Raw genomic sequence first — 14,766 nt, forward strand, 5'->3', positions numbered from 1 at the left:
GTATAGCCTTTGCCACTGTCTCAGCAGCCTGGAAGTTCAAAGTAGAAAAAAAATATGGCTGTACCATGAAAATTAAATTGAATGTTTTTAAGTGTTCTCCTGGTTAGGTACAAAAGGAATGCCGATATCAAATCTCATTTTTGAAGGCTATATGGTCCCAGAAAAAGATTGGAAGGATTTGCCAAGTACAAACTCAGGGTCTAGGGCAGAAAGAACAGATGTAGGGTCAGAGTATAGGCTACCTATTGGGTGTCCGACTCAACTGAGGTGCATAATAGATACAGTAGGATCTAGTCCTAATATTTCTGATGCTGAGGTCTTGCAGAAAGTGATAGGGGTCCAAAAGAGGATTGCTTAAATCAGGGCAGAGGTACCTAATCTGCTGTTTGTGCAGAACGGAGTTCTTGTGTGCCACTTTTTTGGAAATGCTTGGATGTATCTCTGATTTCCATTCCACGAGTGATCTGCACGGCTACAAAATCTGCTATCACTTGGCAAAGCAGATAATTTTAAAGTAGGGATGGTTAGATTTTCTGTGGTTTTTCGAATAGGCTACATCCATGGGGCATGCATTTGCAGCAGCACAAATAGTAGCAGCACAAATGTATGCTTCACTTTATGCTTCAGTGCACTCCCCTGTTCGTGCAGTTTGCAGCAAGACACATTGTCCCACTGCTCCGTGTGCTGGGGTGGGCTGGGAGGGTGTGGCTGGCTGAAGCACAGGGTGCCTCAGTGTGGGACTAGCTGGCAGGCAGCCCTTCTGCTGAGGCACCCTGTGCCCCAGCCAGTGGGGGAAGCGGTATGTGGAGTCGGAGGAGCAGGTAGCTCCTGTCTCCACATGCTGCAAAGCCCCTGCCTTGAGGCACCCAGTGCCCCAGCCAGCTGCTCCCCAGCGGAGAAGCTGGCTGGGGTGCAGTGTGCCTTGAGATGGAGTAGCAGGCATATGGAGACCCCCGTACTCACTGTACTCACTGGCTCTGGCAGCAGTGATTGGGGCCTCTGGGGTACTGCGGGGCAGTGGGGATCGTCCCCCCTTGCCTGGCACCTGTGCAGCAGCTGTCTCATCGTGCACGTGCAGCGCGGCTTAGCAGGGTGCTGTGCGCTGTCTGGGAGCTGGGGCGGCTCAACGTATCAGCTGGAGCGTAGCAGTGCTTAGCCCCAGCAGCCCCAGCTCCCAGGCAGTGCCTGGCGCCCTGCCGAGCCGCGCTGCACCCATGCCATGGGGCAGCTGCCGTGCGTCTGTCAAGTGGGAGGGGACGATCCCCACTGCCCCTGCATTGCCTTGCGTTCTGTCATGAGTGCCCAGAGTTTTTATTTTTTTTAAAGTGCTGGGAATAGGCTGGGGCCACATGGGGAATGGGGCTGGACAGGGCAGCCATGGGGGCTTCTCCCATGGCTCTCCCTGCCCAGGCAAAGGCAAGCACAGCCAGGGGAGCTGTGGGAGAACCTGCTGCCACCCGGCTGTGCCTGTCTCCCCAGCCGGTCTGAATCATTGAATCTCTACGAATCATCACTGAATCTTCCAAAACTGATTCAGCTGAATTGATTCAGGACAGTGATCCAAATCTCTGAATGGAATCACTGTCCTCTGAATTGGCTGAATCTGAATCTGAATAGAGTACTTCCCTGTTCACACAGGCCTAGTCTCTGCCAGGGAGTGGCTGGTTGGGGCACAGGATGCCTCAGTCTGGGGGCTCTGCAGCACACAGAGACAGGTTTGTCCCAGCACATGGCGCTTTGGTGTGCTTTGTGTCACTTTTTTTTTCAGTGTTGTTTTTTGTTACTGGGAAATCCCGGTAATAAATTTTGCCCCAACACTGCAATTAGCAGTGTCGTGCAAGGTTTAATGTGCAACCTGTGTGGTTTGTGGTGCCACAATGAGGTCTGCAGTGCCACAAAGTACACATACCTGTATGTCTGGATCCGGCCATATTGGCTGCATTTTATTTGCTCATCAGAGGACAAAGTCCCCCAAACTGATTAATCCAGGAGTGTGAACTAAAATACCAAGGGTTCACAATGTTCCTCAATTTTTGTGAACCTTATTTGTAATTTAAACCCGTCATTTAATTAATATAATTTATGTAATTTAATTAAAAGCAAATGTACTCTTTCTTACAGAGGCAGCTTGTGCTGTTTTAGTAGCACAAGAATATCCTCTGGCATCCTCTTCCCTATGCTGCTGCTAAGTAGGTGGCAAATTGCACAGCAGAAGCCCCACTTTGCAGCAGTGTAGCACATCTACCTTTGGGGGTTGAGTCAATCTAGGTACATCGATGTAGCGATATGGGTTGAAAAGAAAAGATGGAAACATGCTAAGAGTAGAACTGGAGACACAGCCCTTTTAAACTAGAAGTTATCCTCTGCAATATAGAGTCATCACTGCATTCCATTTGTAACACTAATCAACAGTAGATAGACAGGGAATCAAACTGTTTAGTGCTTACAGGGTAAACACAAGGATTTGTATCGAACTGCAGCACTTAGTAAATAGCTTAGCCAGATTGTCCCCCTTCAGCTATGTTCAAAACGCATCAGCAAGAAGGAGGTTATGTAAAAAGGCCTTAAACCATATGTTACAAAGTTGTACTCACTTACATCAAATACACTAAGACTGATTATAGATGTTTGTAGGAGCACACTGTATGCAACATTTTGCCTGAAATGAATTTTTACAAAACAGGACTAAATCTGCCATTAACTCCAAATGGTAGAAACTGATGTGTCATGTATGCTGCCACAGCATTTCACTAATTAAATTACTAGAAAAGGAATATCTGTACATAAAACAAACATCTCCTTACTATGGGGGATAAGAGTTGAGTAGATTTATCCAAAATATAATCAGTGGGATGCATGTGAGAGTCAATTATAGTTAGGTGGGAAAACTCATTTGAAAAGAAGATTAAAGTCAATATTAATTTAAATTACAAAGTAGGCACTCAGCAGGATGTATGGACAAACTAGGCAAGGTAGTAAAAAAGGTGACTGTCAAAATATCTACTATTTCCTCTTGGTGGCTAATCTGAGACAATAGCTAAGGAGAGTCAGTTTAATTGCTGTTTTAGCTGTAGTCATCAATCATCCATTTAAGATAGGGGATGATTACTTGGGTATGCTGTAGTCATATTAAGTGTTTAGTTGCTTTCACTTTCTGACCGGGTCTCCCAAAGTCCCTGAGGCCAGGAAAATTATTTATAATTGCTCCATTGTATTGAACTTTTCTGCAACATTTCACACTAGTATTCTCAACTCTGATGGATGCATTTCCATCAAATGACCTTCATTTTTTTCCTACTTAGTTACAGGAAGTGGCAGTGTTGTCCAGTGACTCTTTGGAACTCCACTGGTTTCCCCAGGTTTTGATTGGCCTGATTGGATTTCACTAATACAGGAAAAATAATTAAACCGCTTTAATTATTATTTAAACTGCTTTAATTATTATTTATTTAATTATCCTTGCTGCAAGGATAAAACTGCTTTTATAGCACAGTACTCCCCCTCTTATCTCCTCTTTCTTAGTTTCTTTGTATAGTCATCTCATTTTACAGTGTTCTCTTTCAAGTAAAACATATATTTTTTTCAGAGATATACTGGAAACTGAACAAAATGCAATAAACAATGGAAAAAATGTGTATGTGGAAGTCGTTCTTCTGTTTGGATCAAATCCATTCCAGCCATTTTGACTGAAATAAGCAGATGAGAGCATTCATGTGTTGACATGAATTAGATTTTCCTTTGGCTCAAGTTGTGCGCTTGTAGAGCAGTTGTGCTCAACATATCTGGACCCCTGAGCCAGGTGAGTGGCATGGTCCTGGTCTGTCGGCTGGATCCAGTGCAGGGTTAGTACATGTGCAATCTGGCATGTCAGCCCTACCACACATGCCCAGATCCCACTCACAGCAGGGAAGTGGCAAGTAGTGCTGTCACTGCTCCCATGCTGTGAAATTTCTGGACCCATGGGGTTGGCATAGCCCTCAAGCCAGAGGCCGAGCATCAGTGTTTGAGAACATGGATCCTGTGCCTCCCATTTACATGAAATTCTGGGTCGCCATAATGTTTAGTGTAGCAGCAGTCATAAAATATTATGTAGCAATATTAGATGGAAAAAGAATTCATTCCAACATCTAGCATATAGAGAGGGAGGTGTGGTCTAGTGAGTAGACCATTGGATTGGGGTTAAAAGAAATACATTGAATTCCTGGCTGTCACTTATTGTTCCCTTTGGCAAGTCAGTTTACCTGTTTTCCCTGCTTCCAACTGTCTTTCTCCTATATAAAGATCATAAGACCAACTTGGGACCAACCAAGAACTATTTCTTACTACGTGTTGGTACAATACCTTGCACAACAGGTTTATTATAATAGAAATTATAATAAATCCAAGAGAAAACAGCAGCTGTTAGAGTACTGTAGAGTACAAAACTCTGGCCCTGCCTGGTGAGGCAGACCACAGGTCTCGAAAATCCAGATAACCTCAGGCATGCCAGCAAGTTATTCTAAGCCAAAGGGGGTAGGACTGCAATGAAGGTAAAATGCTCTGCAGTACCAGTTTGAGATAAACCATGTAGTATCAGACTTAACTGATTTGGCTCAAACCAGTTTATGCAATGTCTGTTCCAGACCCCTTGCTGGTTTAAGATAAGCCAGAGTCCCCCAGCCTCCTGGCATGCTGTTTGGGCTGGGTGGGGCTCTCTGCTCCACAGCTGGGTGGGTCCCTCTGAAGACTGCCCTGGCACAAGAGCTATTGTAATTACACGGGCAGAGGTTTGTTAGGCCTCTACAGTACCAGGGGTCTATGATTCGATTGCACCTGAAAGGGTGAATCCATCAGAGTATTGGCCTGCGGCCTAGCCCCACCCTGAGGCCCACTACTATTAATGAAGACAAACACCAAAGTAAGGGCTAATAAGCAAATCTGCATTATAAGCCAATGGGATCAACAATCATAACAACATGAACTAATCAACAACCATTGAACAGAACACTATATACAAATATGTATAGAGAGCAGTACTGGCCCGTCACCAGCAGTGGCAGCCAGGAGCACTGACGCACAGGGCCTGCTGTCTGGTCCCTGTGGGAAAGAGGATTTCTATCCTTTCTTCCACCAGTGAAGTGCTCGGAGACCTCTGCGGGGAAGGGGGATACTTTACCTGTCCTATGGGCAGGGGATGAAGGTCAGTATCTCAGGTGAAATTGAGGTGTATCTTGGTGGACTTGTCCTTGTCCCTGCAAACACCACTCAGCACCCGCATTCCCAGTCCTCTGTCGCCTCTCACACATGGGCACCACTCACTTATACCACATTGCAGCAGATTCAACACCATACAGATCTCTTGGGCTCTCAGCCACAATGCCCAGTGCATACAGACACTCAGGTGTACAGCCAGTAATGCACCGTCAGTTACGTCTACCTGCATATACACCGCTCACACCACCTCTCGACTCACGCACTCCCCACTGCATGCACACACACACATGCACACATACACGCACCCGCTGAGAGAACGGTCCAAACCTATTTTATGCTGGCCACATCATGCCACCTGCCAATCAAGCCAGTGGTCCAATCACAACTCATTCATTCCAATCAATCAATAACATCACTTTCTTGGACCAATCACGTTAATTATTACTACATAAACTTATTAACTTAAATTTCCTGCTCTGTTGTTCTATAACAAGGTTTCAATTGCACATGCCTCAGTTTCCTAAGGAGGTCACGGTGTCATCAAGGTCAGGAGTTTACCTGTTCCAGAGATGTCTAACCTCTAGCCATCCTACCCATGCATGGCCAGGACTCACACTGTTTACACCTCCCCTCTGCTCTCTAGCAAGAGCAGGGATCAGCCCTAGTGGGGACACAGGCTGGCATGGCCCCATTAAAGCAAAGTGGGCAGGGAGGGGGTTCATTCTTCCCTCCTTCCCCTTTTCCCCCACCACAGCTGGGGTCTGCTTGTCTGCTGAGGAGCAGAGGGCAGGGGGCTGCAGTGTTGGTCCCTGGAGATGCTAGACCCCGGCTGCAGGGAACAGATGGAGGGAGGAATTAACCTTCCCCTGCCCCCTTCACCTTAGTGGGGCCAAGTGGGGTTGGTTGTCCCGCAGGGTTGGGAAGGGGGCCCTGTCCCATGCTGGGGGGGACTCTTCCCACTCCTCCTCCTCCCAGGGTGGGGAAAGGGACTCTCTGAGGCACTGGCTAGGGTCTCTTCCTCCTCCTCCCCTTCCCTCGCCCACTCCAGGGGGCTCCATGTGATGCTGCCTGGCCCCAGAGCCGGGGCAGGGTGCAGGTGTGCAGGTGGAGGGCGTAGGGATGCCCACACACTTCTTCCATGGTGTGCAGCCCTCACTGTCTGGCAGCAGCAGCAGCCAGGAACATAAGGGTGCTCGTGCCTGATGCAGGCATGGCTCCAGCCAGCACTGTGTAGAGGAGAGAGCAGAGGTTGCCTTATCCCTGAGGCTCTGCTCCCCATGCCTGTAGCTCCAGCCCTGGCAGTGGGGGAAGTCCCACACAGGAGCCTGTTGTCTCCCCTGCTGCTGGCTTCACAGTCCCTGCACTCTGCTGGGACTGGAGGGAGCCCCGCCCCCTGCTTCCCCACAGAGTCCAGTATGGGGCTTCCCCTCTGTGAGTGGGGAGCTGCAGGCATCCAGTGTGGAGCCGGAGCTGTGCCTGTGCCAGGCATGAGTGCCCTGATGTCCCCATCTACTGCTGCTGCCAGGCCTTGGGGGCTGCACACCATGGGGGCAGGGAGCGGATGGGTAGGGTCACTACACGCCTCCACCTGCCCAGCTGAGCTCCATGCTCCTGCTGACCCTCTGGGGGGAGGAAGAGAAGGGGGAAGAGTTCCTCCCAGCATGGAACAGAGCTTCCCCCTGCCCTGGGGGGGAGGAGTAGGGGACAGAGTCCCCCTTTGGGGCTGGGTAGCATCCCATAGAGCCTCCCTCAACCCGCAGCGATGAAGAAGCAGGGGGAAGAGTCCCCCTTTGGGGCTTGACAGCCTCAGAGAGCCCCCCCCTCCCAGCTCCATCATGGGATGGGAGGAGGAGAGAGAAGGGCCCCCCCAGCACTGAACAGGGCCTCCCCCCTGGCCCCATGGCAGTGGGGAAGAGGGAGGAGGGGATAAAGTTCCCCTCTGGGCTAGGCAACCCAGTGTGCTGGGAATCCTGGCTGTCAGGGCCTGCTGGGACCTGGCCATGCCACCCCTCCTCAGCTTAGCTTCCCTGTGGAAGGGAGGGCTCCCCTAGCGCCCTGGGCTTCTGCCTTGAGCCACTGCAGGCATGCGCTGAACATCTATACACTTGCAAACTGGTTCACTCTGCAGGTTAGACTAACCTGCAAAGATTGAATCAATTCAGGCTCAGGCTTTTTGAATATCTGTCCCTAGCCTTGGATTAAAGTTCAGCTTTCTATGGCTTCATAGTAACTTGTTTTTGTAATGCCCTTGGGTTATCCATATGGATTCTTACAACTGTAGTTTCTACTCTTTGGCCTTTTCCCCCCTTTTTTTCATACTTCTATCATGCAGCATGACCATTACAATTTGTATGAGCTCTAGCATGTGTTGCAGCTACTTTTTAATTTTTAAAATGTATGCTTTCATAAGCCCTTTTTTTGCAGTTATACATTTCCTGACAAATTGTATAATTCTGTCTTATTCTTTGAGACAGATTCTATACATTATTGAATTGTATATTAATGAGAACTTATAACCTAGATTAATCCTAGTTCCCTGGATTAAAATAGATTGTATAAATCCTGGATAAAGTCAACACAGACTCAACATTTCTTGTTCCCTGGTATATGACTTTTCATATAATAATCTTCTTTAATGGACACATACAGTGGTAACTTATCTTACAGCATGACAGGCAAATTTTACTTTAAAAAAATCAATTTCCTTCTTTCAATATTTCTTTTAACAATGTTGAACATCGTATATCTTAACACAAAATGTTCCCAACCACTGTGATTAACATGCAAAGCTGCTTCTTAACAGTATTCACTCTTATTTTAAAAATGACACTGAGAGCTTAGATACCCTTGTTCTTAATTTTTAAACCTACTAATTTCATTGTGCCTGACACAAAGCAGAACATCTCTGCTATAATTACTGTATAAGTTATTTTTTCCCTACAAAGTTATAATTTTCCTAAAATTAGCTGGACTGCTTCAATTATGTAAATTGAATATCTTGAGAATAAAATGACTGCATTGGAAGAGCACAATAGAACTTAACAGAAAGCTAAAAGGGAGGGGAGCAAAAACCCAAATGTAGATGCTCCTTTCAATTAGGACAGCCATATATTCTCTGCCCTGCTGGTAAACTGGCTCTCACAGCTTTTTACTCTGCCAGACTCACTCCCTGTTTGGAGCTAGTGTGAGCAGTGTGACCAGGTTTGGCAGGAAGTCCAAGCTAAAATGAATCCAAATATGTGGAATGAGAAGAGTATGAGAGAAAGCTAAGGTTGAGTAGAAATAACAGAGGCAGGAAGTTTAATGGAGGAGACTCTTCTTGTTATTTGTTTGTACTGCAGTAGCTTGAAACAAAAGAACTTATTATCTAACATTCAAGATATTATGGAAGACAGGCACACATGAGGAGGGCACGGTATGATGATGAAAAAAATGTAAGAAACAGTGGTCACAGCCGATCATCTGCCTAACCCTTGTCAAATATTTAGTAGGCAATATGTTATAGCTTGACTTGATCTTGAAAGGTGCTGAGAGCCCCTGGAAATAGTTTGTACCCCTTTAGCGTACTCCCTCTTCTGTCTCCTTTCTAAATTAACCTCAATATTTTCATTCTTTTGCTATGGAAATTTGGGTGATCCCAGGGTTAATCTTTGCTATGATTAAAGTCAGTCATTCTAATTCTAACTGGTTTCTAATATATGATACGACTTTATCTTTCACTCCTCTGCTATTGAGTTTTAGGGATTCATAGATTCTATAATGGCCAGAAGGAACCATGGATATCACTGCCTATAGAACCTCCCCAATGTCTTCTGTATCAAATCTGTGCTCTAAGTCAGTAGCCTTTTGTGAGAAACGTGTGAGAAAAATCCAAATAAAATCTATCAGCTGACATTATAATGTTCCTTCAGAATTCTTGCATATATGCTATCCAGCTCTGGCACCCATTGTTATTTACCAGTTTGCTCTTGTACTTCATCTTTTATTTTGTTTCATCTCTTACCATACCGCATCTTCAGCACATGGGAAGGTAAGGCTCAGTATAGCTGAGTATATCTCCATAACAGTGGATCTGGATAAAACCAATGCAAATAAATAATTTAACTTTGTCCACATCCTCCTCCATTTCTGCCTTTCTTTCTGCTGGTCTATCAGATTCACTGACTGCACTACTTTTCTTGCTTCTGATACTTCTAAGCAATTATATGTTATTTAATTTTAAATGTCTTTGCCTTCAGTTAGTTTTTGGAATATATGTTATAGAGGTGACATGGATATAAGTGCATTGTCCTAACAGATTCAGTCCTTTATAGTAAACAGTTCAGTTGCTATAACTCGGCCCATTCTTCAGCCATGTTGAGGTATCCATCAAGATGAACATTATCCTGAAATGCCAGATTTCCTAGCATGTTTATATAGACTAAAAGAGCCTAAGTCCTGGAGCCACATGGTAGAGGATCAGCATCTGCATGTAGCTGTAAAGTACCTGAGAGGATAGTCAATGGTTGATCACTGCACCTTCTTAGTGCAATGTTGTAGATCGGCTTAGAGTCCATGGCTGACAGGTTATATGCAGATGCTAAGGACAGGAGAAGTAGATATCTTGCATTCATCCAAAAGAAGGTAAAATGCAGCAGGGAAAAAAAGGAAACCCTGAGGAAAATATCCAAGTACTTATTTCTTATCCACATTTGTATATGACACAAATAAGAACTTGGATATTTTCTTTGGAGTTTTTTTTTAACTCTTTAATATAATATTATATACCATTTATTTAATAGTGTGACAGGGTAGTAAGCCTACCCTGTCATGAGACCCTGGAGGAATAAAGAAGGAGATGAAACTTACTGGTGCAGTGAGCTGAGATGAGGGGGAAAAGTCACGGCAAGGCCAGGCAGAGGCAAAGATGTGTGGAAGTTTAGGATGTCAAGTGTATCCCACAAACTTACCTGAAGAGCCAGGATGATGAGGAAGCTATTGTAGCAGAACCGGTGAGCTCAAACCTGGCAGGAGTGGGGCTTCATCTTGGGAACCTGGGGAAGGATGGAGGAGGAGTGGACCTGAGCTGTAAGCTGAGGCCAGTGGCCTGAGATGACCATTCTCTGAAGCTAAGGGAAAAAGAAGGGGAACTGTGTGACATTATATTGTGACCTGTGAGCTAGAACAGGACCAGAGACCAGGAACCAGAGACCAGCGGTACAGATTCCGTGTGAGGTAGCACAGAGAAATTTGATTTCCACAGAGGAGACTGAACAGTATTGATGCAAGAACATCTGGTGCGGCAAGGACAGGGTGTGGGGGTGGTGGAGCCCTGTAAAGAGGAGCCCGAATCCTAAATTGCAGGAATTTACATCAGCTTGGTCCCTCAGGACAGTTTATGTGTTTGGATCCTTCTTTAATATCTAAGTTGTGGTGGGCCAGATAAGAGGAGACTCTCTGGTCCTGAGAGGGAGAGAAACTGCAATTTTTCTTTGGGGACCAGACTAGGTCTTCCACAAATAGCATTTGTATAGTATCCCCTCAGACATCTCCCTCAACAGCCAAACGGAATATTGTGTCCATATACATTCAAACAACCCTGCTAGGTAATCAGCATGTTTTTGTCCCTAGGTAGTCAGCAATTCATGTTGAAGGATTTACACCCAGCTAGCATGATTCTGCCCTCTGGCCATGTCTGCGCAAGACGCTGAGTCCACAGTATCTCATTAATCCTGCACAATAGCATTGCGTGGCATGAAGTGTGATGTAACAATATTGTTCAGTCATAATGAATTATTGCACAGCCAACGCCATCTAAAAGCCATTAGGGGATACTGCTGTTCAGTAACTCCAGTCATTGAGTACTTGTTCATACAAGTCATTATACAAGTACTCAATGACTGCGCGGTCAGTGTCCCGTGTAGATGTGGCCTCTGTGTTTAAAAACTTGCAAAGGGCTATTTCAGTGGAAGTTTTACAAATGACTCAAAAATGCAAAGAATTAAGAGAAGTGCATATAAAAGCATATGGAAGCAAGTTGCACTGCCAGCATTTGTATAGGCCTCAACAGACTCAAAGCCAAATTATTATTCTGCAAAACCAAAACATTTTATTCTCTCATAAATTAGATTTCCAAATTTATACAGGAAATTTGAAAGAACGATTACCTTGACATATAAGAGCCAAAAAAAAAAACAAAAACCAAACCCTGGAGAGGATGCAGAGAACCTGTTCTTGACACAGCAGATATACAGCAGACACAATCCTCATGGGAACAGCAATAGAGCAAGTTTCTTGGCTGGGCTGTTTCAGAGTGTAGAGGCTATTAAAGTTTCATAAGATAATTATCATTTCTTCTTGATCAAATGAAGATTTTGAGAAGGTAAGATTGTCTTTGAACTCCTTTAAACTCTATCAAAACCCAAGACTCAACTAAAAAGACTATAATTACTTCATTTACTGTGTGCAGTTTCATCTGATTTGCTATGGACATCAGTAGGTGGGATCTTCAATTACAACAAAGATAACAAGGTTCTATGCATTACAACTGAAGCTAAACACCTAAGGATATGTAATAAAAATCCAGGCACATTCACAAGAAAACACTGTAAGGAGAGTTATTTGCTGATACATCTTGCCTCAGATGTGTCTTGTTGATAATTAGGCTCTAGCTAATTAAAAGTATAAGAAAGCAGGATTTTAAAGAATCTTTTATCGGTATGGTCTCTTCAATTTGGGAAAGTCAAAAAGCACCTTCAAGAGAAGGGTTTGTTAAATGCAGCTTCCTGAAAGAGAGAGAAGTGACTGAAATGACCCAGGGAGAGAGAGAAACTATTAAAAAGAACTGTTGATGCTGACACTTATTTCAGAAGTACCTGCAAACTGCAAGTGAAGAAGCAATATTTTAGCTCAGAAAATATCTGGGCAAAGATTTTTTTTTTCACAGTGTAACACAAGCTTATTGATCCAGGTATAGCAATAAGTGATGGGTGAAATCTCAGCCTCATCTGCAATTCTTCTGATGTTGCTTGGATAATGACAAAACTCAGTGGAGTGTGGGACTAAGTGAACTCCCAGTAACACAGTACATTTCACAAAGTACACAGGAAAACCTTGTAGAAATACCTGGTTTAAGCAGAATTCCATGCAGTGTCTCAGTGGTTGGAAAGTCCTTGAAAGGCTGTGGAGGCATTTCTCCAGTAGCAGCATTGTATACGACCAGCTGCATACTGCTTTAGAGAGCTTCTCTCACAAATCCCAGCAGAGGTGAAAGGCATGTTAGGTGTCAGTGGGTGCAATGTGTCCTGTAGCCCTTTCTGAAAGCTGCTGCCTGCTTCCTTATGCTTTTAAGCCACACTTTGATGAAAACAAATGAAGGAAAGCTGAATGGTGGAACAAAAAAGGAAACAGCATTCTCTCTATCCCCTGAGTGTTGCATGTTTAGGTTCCTTTCAAACTTCAGCGTGGCTTCTTGGGTTGCACAGCCAGGATATTGGGAGTGACCTCGGGTCAGTTCCCTCAGGGGTCTCTCCTGCCATGTCTTTGATAGTAACTAGTTTCCTACCAGGAGGACAATGTCTGGTCCTGCCTCCCTTGATACTTTCCCTCAGTCGTCCTCACAGTATTGCTTCTCAGGGCTCCACCTCCCCTACACCCTGCCTAACGCCAACCATGGTGTGGTCTGTCAGTGTCAATGTTCTGGCCCTCCCTGGTGCTTGGTCCCTTAGGGGTTGTGGTCGTTGGTCACTGATGGTATTTGTACTGAGTGTCTCCCGCGGCCCCTCTTTGCTCTTGGCTTACATGGCATCAGACTCTGCTTGAGCTTCAACCCGCTTTGCTGCGTCGTTTCCTCCCTGGGTCTGGTACCTACCATCCAGGTCAGAGTTCTGTCCCTGTTGCTCCTGCTAGTGTCTCAGTCACTGCTGCTGCTGTCCTCCATCCATGCCAGCCCTGCAAGGGACTCCTTGGGCCCTTATTGGCCCAGTGTCCCCATTGCACGCCCCTTCCATGGAAGCCACCACATTCCCTCGTCAGGAGCATCTGGGTATCCTGGCTTCTCTGGGAGTCTGACCCCCTGCCATGGCAGGAAAGAGTACTGGGGTCAAACAACCCCAGCAAGGTGTTCATCTAGCCTCCTCTTAAAGATCCCCAGGGTAGGAGCCAGCACCACTTCTCTAGGAAGTTGGTTCAGATCCTAGCCGCCCTGACTGTGAAGTAGCGTCTCCTGATATCTAGCCTAAATCTACCCTCTGCCAGCTCGTGACCGTTATTCCTAGTCACTCCTGTTAGTGCTTGGGGGAACAGGGATTCCCTCAATGGCTGCTGGTCCCCTCTGACTAGTTTGTAACAGGCCACTAGACCCCCCCTCAGCCTTCTCTTGTGGAGGCTGAGCAAGTTCAGGTCCTGTAGCCTCTCCTCGTAGGGCCTGCCCTGCTGCCCCCTGATCATGTGAGTGGCCCTCCTCTGGACCCTCTCCATGTTGTCCACATCCCTCTTGAAGTGCAGCATCCAGAACTGGACACAGTACTCCAGCTGTGGCCTGACCAGTGCCACATAGAGGGGTACCACCTCCTTGGATCTGCTTGAGATGCATCTGTGGATGCATGGCAAGGTGTGGTTGGCCTTCCTAACTGCACCCTCACACTGCTAGCCCATGATCATCTTGGCATCAGTGATGACTCCAAGATCCTTTTCTGCCTCTGTGCTGGCAAGAAGGGAGTTCCCCAGCCTGTAGGTATGGTGCTGGTTCTTCCTCCCCAGGTGCATCACCTTGCACTTGTCGGAGTTGAATCCCATTCTAGTCTTATCTGCCCACCCCTGTAACCTGTCTAGGTCTGATTGCAGTCTATTCCTCCCTTCTAGCGTACCCACATCCCCCCACATCTTATTGTCATCAGCATACTTGAACAGGGTGCTTTTTACCCCCTTGTTCAAGTCACTGATGAAGATGTTGAACAGTGTGGGCCCCAGGACCGAGCCCTGCGGAACCCCACTGCCCACAGTCCTGCAGGTCGAAAATGACCCGTCCACTACCACTCTCTGGGTGCGACCCTCTAGCCAGTTGGTGACTCCTTTGACTGTGTAGGTGTTGACACCACAGTCCGCCAGTTTCTTGATGAGAATGGGGTAAGAGACAGTGTCAAAGGCCTTCTGAAAGTCCAGGTAGACTGTGTCCATTGCTACTCCTGCATCTAAGGATTTGGTGACCTGGTTGTAGAAGGCCACCAGGTTGGTCTGACAGGGTCTGCCTCTAATGAACCCATGTTGGTTGCCCATAAGCATAATCTCCCCCGCTGACCCCTTGTGGACATGTGCCAGAATAATTCTCTCAAAAAGCTTACCTAGAATCGATGTAAAACTAACTGGCCCATAGTTTCCTGGGACCTCCTTCCTCCCTTTTTTGAAGATGGGAACCACATTGGCCCTCTTCCAATCCTCTGGCACCACACCAGAGCACCACAAGTGCTTGTAAAGCCATGCCAGGGGTCCCACAATGACCTCAGCTAACTCCCTCAGTACTCTGGGGTGGAGATCGTCCAGACCAGCTGATTTAAATACATCCAGTCCCTCAAGACTTTCCCTGACTAGATCCTC

Source organism: Crocodylus porosus, unplaced genomic scaffold (assembly GCF_001723895.1).
Source record: "Crocodylus porosus isolate Cpor-Errol unplaced genomic scaffold, CroPor_comp1, whole genome shotgun sequence".
Taxonomy (NCBI): Eukaryota; Metazoa; Chordata; order Crocodylia; family Crocodylidae; genus Crocodylus; species Crocodylus porosus.